The sequence below is a fragment of the Calliphora vicina genome, chromosome 5 (assembly GCF_958450345.1).
Source record: "Calliphora vicina chromosome 5, idCalVici1.1, whole genome shotgun sequence".
Lineage (NCBI taxonomy): Eukaryota > Metazoa > Arthropoda > Insecta > Diptera > Calliphoridae > Calliphora > Calliphora vicina.
This window is the reverse complement of record NC_088784.1, coordinates 33,792,269-33,806,941: the sequence shown is the minus strand read 5'-3', so window position 1 is coordinate 33,806,941 and position 14,673 is coordinate 33,792,269. Positions and strand designations below refer to the sequence as shown.

Sequence of the window (14,673 nt, the reverse complement as noted above, 5' to 3'; positions counted from 1 at the left end):
CGGATTTGTATTGAAATAATTTGAATGATTCAATAAGGAATTAATTATATAAATAATGAATTCTTAAAGGAATAAAGACAATACCTTTGGAGTTAAGGAAACGAATTAATTCGTACCTTTGGTATGGAATAAGTAAATAAATTCTAACATACGTCCAGACTATCCATCCTTTTGTGATGGCAGAATTACGAATAAAAATTTGTTGATATTAATCTGTGTGGAGAAAACGTATCGATGTTCGTGTTTAATATTTAAAATTGGCGGTATTTTTGTGTTTAAATGACATTTTATGGCAGACATCGTTGTGGAAAGAAATCCTCCGATAACATTGTTCAAGAACAAAAAAATCGATAAGAGAAGTCTACATTTGACAAATTTAAGTGCGGACAATAAACTGTGTGCTGAATGAATAAATTAAAGGCTCATTAATGCCATGTTTCCACGGCAGTCTGAATTACTTAATTCGCGTTTTGAATTACGATTGCGAATCAACCTGTTTACACGACAACATTCGTAATTCAGTTTGACATTTATTTATTTCTTCTTCTTGTTTTTTTTTCTTCTGTTTACATGTTTTGTTTTTTTTGTTTATTTTGTTTGTTTGGTGCGAATTTTAAATTTGTAATTTGGATAAAAAAAAGTAAGTAAAAACATAAAATTGTAGCATTATTAATTAAACAAATATAATTTAATTATTATTTTCATTATTAGAAAAAAGAAAAAGTGCAAGCAAGTGGGACCAGGGCAGCGAGCGGGCTTTATTAGAGGTGTGGGCTGAAAGAATGGCAGAGCTGCTATTTCTACAAATGAATTTAACTTTAATCAGACTTTTTATTTATTTTAATTTATGTATTTAATACAAAAATCTTTTTCTTTATTTTGTTTTGACATTTTTGTTTGGACAGCTGATTTTGATACATAAGTAATCGATAAAAATTAGAGATGGCAGTCATTCGTTCGTAATTCATAAGGTAATTCAAACTGAATTACGTACGAACAAGGTAATTCGCACTTGAAATTTTGTATGGCGAATCATGTAATTCAGTTCGTAATTGGGGGTTGAATGACGAATGAGAGCGTGAATGACGAATAATGCCGTCGTGTGAACATGGTATAAGACTGAATATTTATGGTAATGGAAACCCTATTGCGTAACTGATTAATCAAACATGCTTTTCTTTTTTGGCATAATTCCTTTTAAGGTTAATAAAACTGTAAAAAAAAATTGCACGTGCAAATGAATAAATGTAGGGTATAGGAATACATTAAATATTATGTGAACACATAAACATACGGCCAATAAAACAAAATTCAAAGAAGAAAAAACAGGCAATAAAGCGTGGTATCATCATTAATTGTTGCCGCTGAAAAAAAGGAAACTCGTTTTCTTGTTGCCTTTAAATGATGAGACATCATCGATGGAACAACTAAATAAATTTCACTTGATGAAGAAAAAAAAACAATTGGCTAAAAGACAAGTATATATCTTCATTCATATTTTAAAGATTTGGTAGCAAGATGTAGCTAAGCAGTGTTTGGAATTATTCGGTTAGGGCGGGTAATCGGTTTGATGAGTAATCACAAACAAAAAAATAAAATTACATTAATATTGTTGAAATCTTTGTGGAAATAAACAATTATTTATTTAATTAAACAAGTTTTAATTTAGAAAAGATCTGAGAAGATTTGAGTTTGTTTGTCAAAAATTTGCTAAATGTAAACCGTTACTAAATGTTTCTTCTTGAAAATTAAAGTTTTGTTAATTTTAAAAATTCAATCACTTGCATGTGTTCTTTCAAAGTGCAAAACTGAAGGTTATAGAAATTTCAAACTTCAGATTCTATTTACAAATACCACCAAACTTAAACATTATCGGTAGACGTAGTGTGTATGCATTTAATATGTCATTTATAATTTTGAAAACCAGACAAAATTCGTTTATAGAATCAGATATTTCGGTGTGTTACTACTTGTTGCTTGTTTTTATTATATTTATTAAATAACCGATTAATCGTATAAATCAACACCTACTTTTAGTTTAGGTAACATAATACGTACTGTCAAATTGTGTGGCCCTAAATCTGTTTTTTAAATAACACCAAAATGTTGCTTATTTATTTGCTTGAAATTTGGACTCTATAAAACTTTATTACGTATAAATTATAACTAAATTGCATACAAATCATTTTCTTTTTCACTTGTTTTTATTCTTCTTTTAGCTTTAAAATTATTTTATTATAATAAGTCGCAATTTGTGAACATAAGAAAACAGAAATTTGTTCAAAATAATTTGATACTCAGATATGTTATAGGTACGAGTGAGTATTTTTGAACATTCCTTTAAACTTTTATTACGTTGGATGTGCATTACGTGCATTTTTTTTTTTGTAAAATATTTTATTTTGAATTGAAATGTTTGTACAACGTGCAGAAAATTTAATACAAATGCATTTCAGGTCATTAGAATCACGTGTTTTATTCATATGATATGTTCAGACTGGTAATGGAAAAATAATATTTGAGGACAATTATATTTGAGCAATATGTATCAGATTTCCATTTATATTTATATTAATATTTTCCTTTTATAATGGAAAAGAATTTCTAAACTCACTGCCAAAAAATAAGAGATAATAAAACTTCGCATGCTTAAACCCTGGTCCCCACGTAGCAATATTTATTGCTACAATTGCCAAATTTGATTGCGTCAATGAAATGTGCGAGTGTAGACCGCAAATTGCCATAAGTAGCAATCCACTGCGCAATGATTGCCTGAGCAATTATTTGCTAAGCAATAAGCTGTCAGTTTAGTTGTCATTAATGTACAATTTCTTCTTTCTATGACTCAGTGCGATTAATTCATACATATTTAGTTTATTTAAGTACCAAAAGTGAAAAAACAAGGAAATTAGTGAAAAAATCATTCAACACAAAATATAAGCATAATCATTTTTTCATAGAACTTCTCGCGTTGAAAATTTTGTATTTGTGACGAACGTTTTCTCCACCTAAAGCAATCGCTGTGATGTTGTTCTGCCGACGTTATTGCTTGTGTTTAGCAATAACAATTGCTATGTGAAGACCTAGGGTAAAGAAATTTACAGCTGAGTTTAGGTTATGAACATGTCACTAAACTGGAATTGATGTCAATTTTTTGTTTTCGATTTGAAGGATTTTACTATGTTTGTGTTTTGCTAATAACGGTTCCAAATCTTTCCGGTTTTTTTTAGGGTAACAACAAATTTAGAAGTTTTTTGACGAATGAAAAACTATAGAAGGTATTTTCATATTTTTACATATTTTTATTTCTTATTCAATAAATCCCAATGTGATGATCAAAATTTGTACGTTTTTTCATATGTTCAAATGTTACTAACATATCAAATATAAATTTTGTATTGAAACACATACTGACTTAACAGAAATTTTGATGTAACAGATTTTGCCCGCATTATATGAAAAAACGGTGTACGGAGAAAAACAACTTAAAATAAATAAAAACCATATTGAATCAAGAATGTTTCATTAACGAAAGTCTAGTAATGTTGAAATTTTGTATTTCAGTATGGAAAACTATTAATATAAAGTTGGAAGTTATTGATTTTTCGTATTTTTGTATGGGTTTTCTATTATAATGGACATTATTCAATTAATATAACGCGTTCTTTGAATTTGTCAAAGGGGGCTAGGTTTGTGGAACTTCTGAGGAGTAAATAAAGGCTTTTTATATAAGTATTTGATATTGTTGAAAACCTTAGGACTTGAGGGTTGATATTTTAGTAAAATTATATAAATTTATAAAATTTTGGGACGTCATTTAGCTTAAAAACTAAAAAAATTGTAATATGGAGATTTTCCACGAATAAAAATATAAAATTTGAATTAATGTAAAATTTTAACTGTTAAAGATATCATAACCAATATAGACTCAAATGTCCTTAAATCAATGGCATTAGACTTTTTGACATTTTTATTTTCAATTTCCTAAAACGGGGAAATGTGTTCTTAAATCAATGGCAAAAGACTTTTTGATATTTTATTTCCTAAAACGGGGAAAATTTGTTCAAAAAACTGAGTTTTTTTTTTAGAAAAGTGCCTACTGTGACGTTATTTACCGTGTGATAGCAAAAACACTTAGTAAATATTTAGGAAACATATGGGGTTATACAAATATGGAGCGTTTTTGTGGATTGGTTGCTTTGCCTTTTTAGAATTTTTTACTCAAACCGAATTTTTTTTTTAATATTGGCCAAGATTTAATAGGTCTGGGGGTGATATGTCCGCTTAAGTGAATTTTTCTTTGCTCGCTTTTGCATTGAGTTATCTTTCCGGATCATATACCAATTCTATATAGTTCCGAAGAAAATTTTGTTCTACAAGAGAAAAAATATATGAACTTTTTTGGGACAAAACGTAAAAAATACGGCCCTTTTTACAAGTTCCAAGTTTGGATGCGTATAACTTATAATAGGGAAGAGATAACTGTTAGCAAATTTTTTTTATTTTATTTAGAATTTTATCGTCAATATAGCTGATATTTTAAAAAATAAATTTTGTCCCTCCGCAGGACCGCCATATCTAAAAAACCATAAAAAGATCGAGCTATATTAAAAAAAATAAATCAATAAACCTCAATATCTTTTCAACTGATAGAGATAACCTACACGTGTAGATGTTCTCAAGGACTATTTATATTTAAAATTTCAGCTCATTCGGATCATAAATGGATTTTTGGCGATTTTTTTTAAAAATTGTATGCCCGTGGTGACCAACTTTGAGGGGCTATGCACTGGCCCCCATTAGCGGTAGGAAGATGACAAACGTAAATGGACTCGAAAATACCTCAGCTCAAAACAACTCCAACAGTTCCCAAGATACCGAATTATTTCCAAAAAAAAAAGTTTCTAAAAAGTAAATATGGATATATTTTAAGTAAAAATTTACTTTTATTTTATTATTTCTTAAAAAATGTAACTTTTTTCCTACATGTCTTGTTCTAGTGGCCTGAGACACGTTAATGCCCTGGGGAATATTTAAAAACCTTAACATTTTTTAAAAAATGTTTGTTTTTTATATCTCATTAGAACGTAAATTACGTTTAAATTGCATAAGTAATTTTTTAATGACAAAACTTTTAAAAAAACTGAAAATATTGCATTTTTCCTCTTGTAAATGAATCTCAAAACTTCAGAGGGCTTGCGGCACGGCACGATTTACCAACATTTTTTCACGATGATTTTTTTTACCAAAATTCACCAAACTGGAGGGTGAGACTGGTAAAAATCAAACTTTTCATTATTAAGGGCCACATATTATATTGATCGCACATTGCCTAGTGTCTATCAAAATCTTTTTTGGTTCAGTAATACAGTTAAGATCTCAATTCCATGGCGACACATTCTGGTTTGTAGCTTAGTCTTGTGTTGGGTAATGGGCACGACCTTTGGAACTATATCACCGATGCTATATTTACAAGGTAATTCACCTTGCTATATTCATGCATTTAAATGTAATCAGGAACAAAATATGTATAGTGGTAAGTCAAAGTTGTTCATATATTTTGATCCATAATCATTAAGCACCATATCCTTGATTCTTACATCACTCAGAAGCATATCAGCTAAGTTTATCGATAATTTTAATAATTTAAAATACATATTAAAAAAAGTACCAGTAGAGGAGTAAAATACCCGTCAAATTTTAAATTTCAAAATACTCCATTTTGACGAAATTTTTTATGACACAAAAAACAAATTTCCACTTTTTAGTGTATCTACTTAGCCCAAATATCTTATATCAACACCGTTTGTAATTCGGGCTGGGCGATGTGAAATTAGTCAGTTTCTTAGTAGCGTTAACCTTTTATATATATAGATTCTTATTCTTCTTTAAATAAGTTTAATACAAATTAATCAGAAAAATATGGTAAAATTAACAATAATTTTTTTACTTAAACTTTCTTTTTATAAATGATTAAAAACCACATACTTATTTCCTTATAAATGATTTTATAAAATGATGCTATAAAAAAATTATATTAAAAATAAATGACATCCGAAAAAAAACCCTTTAATCATTGAAACCAAATAATCTGGACGGACCTACGTAAAGAAATAATTGCTACAATTTATTTTTACTCAAATATACAATTTATGATATTTATATTGTGGTCATTAAAGAATTCCTTAGATATCAAGAAAACCAAAATTATTGTTAAAAAAAAGAAAAAGTGTTAATTACAATCACGTTATTTGTTATAAATTAGAACAAATGATAATTAAATTGTTTAATCTTTTGTTTTAATAAAGTTTTGATTAAAGATTGCCTTTTGTTTTGGAAACAAATAAGTACATTTAGTTAAGTTTTTACAGGAGAATGATCGATAAGGAAATGTTCAAAGATTTTTTATAATACTCCTATATCATTCATTCCACCGTACACAAGAAGAAGAATATAACTTGGAGCCTAAAGTGGACCCTTAAAGTATGGAAAATTTGGAATTTCATCTGTTGCAAAAAATATCTCAAGGTATATTTTTCGCAACTCGCATTAAAATCGACACAAAAATATATAATATTTCGCTACCATTCATTTACAAATTCCAAATATTGCAAAATTTTACCTTTGGCATTCACTATTTAAGGGTTAACGTTGCACGCTTTTAGTAAAACTTTCAGAGTATTATTATTATTAGTTTTTATTTTAATATTTCTCAAAATATGTTAATTTTGTGGTCTGGGGCCTGGGACACGTTAATGGCCTGTAGCTCGTTTCTGTATTTCTCGCATCGGAAAACTTCTCACATGAAGTGTGAAACAAAAAATTTCCGAAGTTAAAAATATCTATATTTTTTAAAATTTTGATTTTCTCACACCAATTTCAAATGTGACTTGTTTTGACAGTTCTTGTGATAAACTTTTCGCAAAATATTGTTACAGAAACACTTTTTCTCACATCCTTCCAATAATTGCTGGAAAATTATTTAAATGACAGATAATTCTCGCAAATGCGGAAAGTTTTTCGATTCGAGAAATACAGAAACGGGCTACTGGAGAATTTTTAATAACTATAAAATTGTTTAACCAATTTTTGTCTTTTATATTTAATTTTTTTCCACTTGTAAATGTTCTCACGAACTTTAAACCTCGTTAACCGATGGGGCTCAAACTTTTGTCAAATTTTTGTTTATCGTAACTGCCCTTCGTTTTTGAAAAATCGAAAATAAAAAACAAGTAAGAGAGCTATATTCGGCTGTGCGGAATATAGCTAGGCTTTGTGTTATATTTTTGTTAAATTTCATCAAAATCGGCCCAAAAATATACAACATTTCGAAATCTTTCCAAGAGAAATTTCAAATATTGAAAAATTTGACCTTTGACCTTCACGATTTAAGGGTTAACGTCTTCCGATTTTAGTAGAAGTTTCAGAGTATATTTATCTGGACTATAATATTCTGAATAAGTTTGGCTTAAAATTCATAAGAGTAATGAAATAGAGCTCATTGGCCTAAAAATTGCCAAATAATTGGTTTTTCTCGAAAATTTCAAAATTTAAATCGCAGGTACGGAAAAACTATAAGAGATATTTTCATAATTTGTTCACATTTTTATTCCCTATTATATTCTTAATAAATCCCAATGAGATGATCAAAAAATTCTGAAATTTGTTTAACAAAATTTTTAAAAATTTGAAAATGGAGTTTTGAAACTGCTGTTAAAAAAATTTTATTTTTTTGTTCATACCTAAGAATAGGTTAACGGTATCCTACGAAGACAAAAACTCATATACAAGTATATATGGACATATTTTAAGTAAAAATGAGCTTTTGTTTTAATATTTATCAAAATATGTTAATTTTGTTCCAACATTTCTTGTTCTAGTGGCCTGAGACACGTTAATGGCCTGGCGAATTTTTAATAACTTTAACATTTTTTGACCGATTTCTGTTTTTTATGTCTCATTAGAACGACAATTACGTACACATTTCGATTCTTTTAAATTAAATTACAAAAGTAATTTTTTAATGGCAAAATTTTTACAAAAACTGTAAATGTTGACCAATTCCAATTTAAATATATTTTTGTATGAAAACTGTCAGTTTAACTCTTAGTTATCACATAACCAGACTTAGTGTTAATGGGGGTTAATCATTAAAAAATACTATTTCGGATCAGCACCATTTCAAAATCATAAACATCCATTTCGAAACAAATCATTCCGGAAACCCCTAAACAAATCATTCCTTTTGACTAAAAATGTAGTTAGTCACCCACCTATTTTTTGAATCACAAATGAGTAGTCTTGTTGTCTGTTAAATAATTCTATTTATTTCACATTTATGTACATATGAATTAGTCTAATGTGAAATTTGATAAATTCTTTCATCATTTATATGTAACTACTACTTACTATTTATTCTGTACTTATGGAATTTTACTATTTGTACATACTTATGTATGTATCAGTTGTTTTATGATAAAAACCTTCGTAATGTTAAGGCTAAAATTATTAAAGATAAATTTAAATGAAATTATTATTTTGTGGAGTAAAATGTTTTATGTCAATCAAAACATGACGTATAATTAATGTGACCAGGTGATGACAAAGTAATTCGCACAGAATTTGAAGACGCTTACTGTAATAGTTTTACAAATATTCGATAATAAATATTACATTTAGCCGATTTTTCAAACAAAAATACAACTAATCATATGTCTGATACAACAACAATATCAATGTTATTTCAAGAGTTAGGTTTTTGAAAATTACGTCTCGTCTGTCTGTTAGCCTATGCATTTAGCTTTGAGACTAGAATTTCCAATATTATTTTTACAAAAACGGGACAATTTTGAAAATAGGTTAAAAATTTCGGGATTTTCAAAACATACAAGGGACAAAAAATCCATATCAGTTAAATAAAATAAATTTCCGGCCTGTTTTTATAAACATATTTTTTATTAAATCAATTTTCAAACGCCTAAAAATAATTCTAACAGGTGTAGGTAGGTTATAATAATGTTTAGGCGTTAAAATGAATTTCGTAAGCGGTGATTAATTATGTGGAAGAAAATTAGAATCGTCAAAGCCCTAATTCGAAAGGGTATTTTTATGAGATGTAAGTGAAATAATAAACCGATAATTACCATAGATTTCATCCTTGTTTAATCTGTAGTTTAGACAACAAGTCAGCAGATAGGCAGACTGAAGGACATGAATGAACGGACTTAAGATGCAAGAGAAATGTTATATTTAATATGGGTTGTAAATAAATTTACACCCAAAAAGTAAATACTTTATAAGATTTAGTTTTTATGTGCTAAGTGTCCAATTTATTTCTAATAAATTGGATAAATTCAGCGAAATTTATTGTTAGGGAATAAAGTAATTCTCATTTAATTTTTTACATAGGCCAGCTCATCAGGAAACCATTTCCCAAAGGATTTATATAAACTAAAGATAATCAGCCCTATCATGAATACTTTTTCCCTCGAAATGTTTTCTCTTTGGTCACATTACGTATAATTCTATTATGAAATAATTTCTATTTTGACGAAATTATTTTATAAACCAGGCAATGCAATCAAAAGCAAATAACAGGTGAGTTTATAATAATATTTTGTAAATAAATTAATTAATTCTTGCACTAGAATATTTAACATAATTAAAGTGATTTTGCGTCACAGGGTTCAAATGCAAATATTTTTTAAATCGTTAACAAGTTCATGTATGTATATTAAATGGTTTGAAAGAATTATTTCTTAATTAAATTTTCAAAAAAATATTGAATTGTATCTCTTCACCATGCCATTAATGAATTCATTATGAATTAATTCATAGGTTCAATTCCTTTGTACTTTAAATTTATTGAATTCATTCCTTTGAGAATTCATTCTTTATCAATTCAAATCCATTACAAAATATCTTAAAAAATGTATTGAATGATTAAATTTTTCTTCAATTCTAATCTATTACAAAGAGGCTTGAGTTGATTTTTTTTAAATTCATTTTGTAAATGATTAAAAAACAAAACTGAATGAAGAAAAAATATTTTTATTCAAATTGTATCAGATTTGAATTCAAGGGTTGAATGAATGTTATTATATATTAATTCCATTATGAATTAATTCTACAGTGAATACATTATATTCAAATAAAAGCCTTTGAATAAGGCTAGAGAATTGCTGACATTTTTTAATTTTGAATTAAGATTTTAGTGAATTATGCTTCAATTGAATTAATTAATTCTATGCTCTGCTATATTGATTTAGTTTATTAGAAATATATTTTATTTGTTCTTTGTTTATTTATATGCATACAATTAATTAATTTAATTTGATCATTATGTATCATCCCCAGGGCTTCGAATTAATTAATTAATTCAATATAAGTTTAATTCACTACAATCTTAGTTGAGAATTAACAAGTAAGAGTGCCGAATCTTGTATACCACCATCAATATTTAGTTTTGTGGGGACTTGAATCAGGCATGGTCCGAACTGTACAGCATTTGATAGAGTGATTAATTTCTTTAAATGACTTATGTCTAAATTTAAGTTAATATCATTATTTATTGACAATCAAATATTTTGTCTGATATTGGGGTTATATGGGGGGGGTGTGTTACGGTCAATTATGGACCGATCCTTACAAAAGTTGGTAGAAAAATGTAGGTTCATATAAAAGACAATGATGAATGTTCAAGTCATTTTCTGAGGGGGACCTTCTATGGGGACTAGAGACAAATGATACCCTATTTTCGAAACACTTTACAGTATAATTTCAGAGTACTTAGAACAAATTTGTGCCAAAGTTTGTCAGGATTGCCGCATAATTAACATATTTCTGAATGCTCAAACAGTATTCCGGGGGAAATTTGTGTGGGGGATAGGTGAAATCAGTGACCGATATTGCTCATTTTTAATACTAAACAAACCTTATCAACAGAGAATACTTGTGGATACAGTTAACTCCTTTCGTTTGAGCCCTATCGTGTTTTCAACAGACAGACGGGCGCACATTTTGCCACACAAATTTAAAAATAGCTGCCATAACTCTATAAGTTTTGAATTTTTTAATGCGGTTTTTTTTGTTTGATAGGTGACTTATTTACCCTTACTTTGGTATATTAGTTTGTGGCGAAATGTACCCAGCAAAAATTTTGTGAATTTTTGTAATGACAACTAGTTATTTCATGCATTCTTTTGTAAGGAGTGGTGGTTACCCAGCACATTATTTTATTTACTAGAATAAGTACTTATTTTTATACAGGCTGGTAATGAACTTTTGCATTTAGCACAGCTATCTAGTGTGTTTGAAAACGGGAGGTTAGTGGTTCGCCACCTGTCAAAGCCATTAATTTTTTTGTTCATATCATATTCATTTATATGTTGATGTTAAAACTATTGTTAACTTCCAATAAAATAACTCGTACATGGAGCAGTGAGTTAGCAGCTTGACTATCAAACACAAGCAAATAATGTGACTGTTCGATTCCCACACAAGGCAATATTTTTTGTGATTTTTTTTTTAGCTACATATTCTTGTTGTGAATTTACTACTTATTTCTCAACTGATTGTAAGTACAGTTGTAAGCTTGACCCCTGAATTTTTTAAAAATCTCGAACAACGGTAAGTAGTGTTTCAGTCAAATAATAAGTAGTTATCGCTTTGCTCCAATTATACTTGCTGGCTTACTAGGTAAGTAAAGTTTTTGCTGGGGTACCTTACATGGGTGCTATGACTAATTTAAAAGAATTCATTTATGATATACAATATTATTATGAACATCATACTTAGAGTTGTCAAACCGGTTTTCGAGATATTCGAAAAACCGAGTTTTTTTTCCAATTTTCCGGTTTTTTTAAACCGGTTTTTACAAAAGGACGGTTTTCGAGTTATTCGACAAACCGGTTTTTTTGTCTCGAATTATTCGACATAATCGAATATTTTTAAGATTTACTTTGAGATTTATGCGATTAATTTTAATACACAAGTAAGAATGCTATATTCGGCTGTGCCGAGTCTTATATACCATTCACCAAATTATACTTAAAAATATTTTTATTTAAACAAAATTATTTTTTCCCGATTTTGACCCATTGTAGCTCCATCTTACTATAGCATTATATACATCGTTGCAATGGAATTTGAAACATCTATCATTAGATATCCATATTGTCTATATTAATGACTTAGTAATCCATATATATAGATCCAAAATAGGACAAAAATCGAGGTTGTCCCGGTTTTTTTCCTTATATCTCAGCCATTTGTGGGCCGATTTTGTCGATTAAATAGCAACCGAGCCGGAAGAATTCCCGATATATTGATGTATGAATCATGTATGTATGTTATTTGGGGGCCACGGAAAGTTGATTTCAACATACAGGCTGACAGGCGGACATGGCTATATCGACTTCGCTATCTACAACGATCCAGAATATATATACTTTGTGGGATCGCAAATGAAAAATGTAGAAATTACAAACTTATACATATATACCCTTGTCACTCAATTCTTAAATTGAAAAAAAGGCTAAAAACCGGTTATTCGAACCGGTTTTTGATAGAAAAAACCGAAAACCGGTTTTTAAAAATTACGCTTTTTCGAATTATTCGAAAACCGGTTTTTGAATATGACAACTCTAATCATACCTGAGTCAGAAAAATTGATCAAGCTGAAAACAAGCAAAAAAGAGCAAAACGAAATGGGTATATAAATAAAGGAGAGAGTACGTGCTTTAAAATGGTACTAGGCTCTTTTGGAAATATTAGGAATTCCCTATCAAACTTTAAATTTATGTAAAATTTAACACATTTTTAAAAATAATATGAAAGCGATTTAAAAATTGATGGAAACATATATCTGCATTGAAATAAAAGCTATGAAACCATTTTAACGAAAACCGTTTATTTCATAAAAATCCCTTTTGTAAATAAAAAGTTATAAGCGATTGAATTTTCAAAATTTATTACAAAATCCTACTTTTCAGTCATATAATAGAAAGGTGCATATTGAATCACCCTGTTAAAGACCTGAATTTTTGGATTCTGAGGTTCTCAGGTGTTAACTTTAATATGAGTATTTAAAATTAAAAATTGGCGGCAAAAAAAAAGAATTTTGGCCGCTAGTTCAAAATTAGCAACAATGTGGGACGGATCGTCTTACAATCTTATGAGGACCCAGGACATTTGAATGGTTAAATTTTTGTTAATTTAAATCTGATCTAAATTGAACGAAAATATTTGTTTTTCATTGAATTTGTTTTGGTTTTGTATTTAATCATTTAAAAAATGAATTGGAAAACATTTTTCCAAACGTATTTTTAATGGATTTGAATTGCAAAAGAATTTAATCAAACAAATTCAAGAAAACTTAAATGATTCTATAAGGCTTGAATTTCATTAAAAATGTATTATCAAAGGAATGAGTTCATTGCGTTTGAAGGAATTAAGTCTATGAATTAATTCGTAATGATTATTTAATGGAATGGTTTTGAATTTAAAAATTCAATTAAGAGTTAATAATTTCAAACCTTTGGGTAACACAAATAATTTAAAAATTTCGGAATCAGTTATATATTCTTGTAAAATAAAAGGATTTGTTTATTATACTGTGATCTGTAAATTATTAATAAAATAAAAAAAACAGCTGGTTTTCAATAATTTTAGCACTTGTAAATTAAATTAATTAATGAATGCACTAATTTTTGTGATGCAAGAATTTTTAATATCAACTCAAGTAATAATCACAATTCTACGTCATTTGACTTCACTTATAAAAATATTTCGATTTTTAGCACTTCACAATTACCTTTCTGAGAAATCAGCAGCAAATCTTTTAAATGTTTCAGCAAACACTTGTTGCTTTTGTTGCAGCGTATGGGCGAGAAGCTACAAATAAGGTTTTGTGATCGTTTTGGATTAATAAATTCATTAACACTGGGATCTTAAATATGTATCTAAGTGCGGTTGTATGTTTGTATTTATGATCCTTTTTTTTACTTTGTTACTTTTGCTTATGAGATTCTAACACGTAGTACATGATTTAAAAAGAAACTTTTTTAGGGGTAAATATTTTTATTATTTAATTCTTTTGGTTTTATTTATTCAGTAGTAAATATTAAGTAATAACAATTGATGGTTTGAATACTAAATAAGAATTGGTAATTGTCACCATTTCACGTTTTGTTTTAAATAATAAATTTTTGTTTGAAAATAATTGTTCACTATGTTTTTGGCGGTTTAGAAGTAAGTTGTTCTTTGTTTATATAAATTGTTTATTTACACTTTATAGTTTTTATTTATTAATATTTTGCGAGCGTTTTTATTTGTTGTGTTACCTGTTGCGCGTTTATTTAGTGACTGATATTAAAAGATCACTGTGTGGCGCTCATGCAAAAACAATTGCTGTATTGTATAAATAAATAAATGAATGAATAAAAAAATATGTATTATAAAAAAAAAATGAAATGTTATGAGAAATTAACAAACGACAGCTACATAGTAGCAGCATGAATAAAATCTTAACTTTTTGTTTACTACAATTTAAGAGCAACATCAATAATAAACATTTAAACAAACTATTCGCGCCAAACAATAAAGTCGCACTTGCGCTCTTTTCAGATAAAATCCAAGTTTTTCTTTGTATTGGTAGATTTAATGATTTATCTG

The 14,673-nt window shown here is 28.2% G+C and overlaps 1 protein-coding gene across 1 annotated transcript in view; it reads right to left on the bottom strand.

Annotated features, from left to right (window-relative positions):
* LOC135961007 (proton-coupled amino acid transporter-like protein CG1139) overlaps positions 1 to 14,302 on the bottom strand; it is a 33,086-nt gene extending 18,784 nt beyond the window's left edge. The window contains exon 1 of the mRNA XM_065512450.1: positions 13,814 to 14,302. The gene's annotated coding sequence lies outside the window, so the exon portion shown is untranslated. The remainder of the gene's footprint in view (positions 1 to 13,813) is intronic.
* Positions 14,303 to 14,673: the final 371 nt, after the last annotated feature.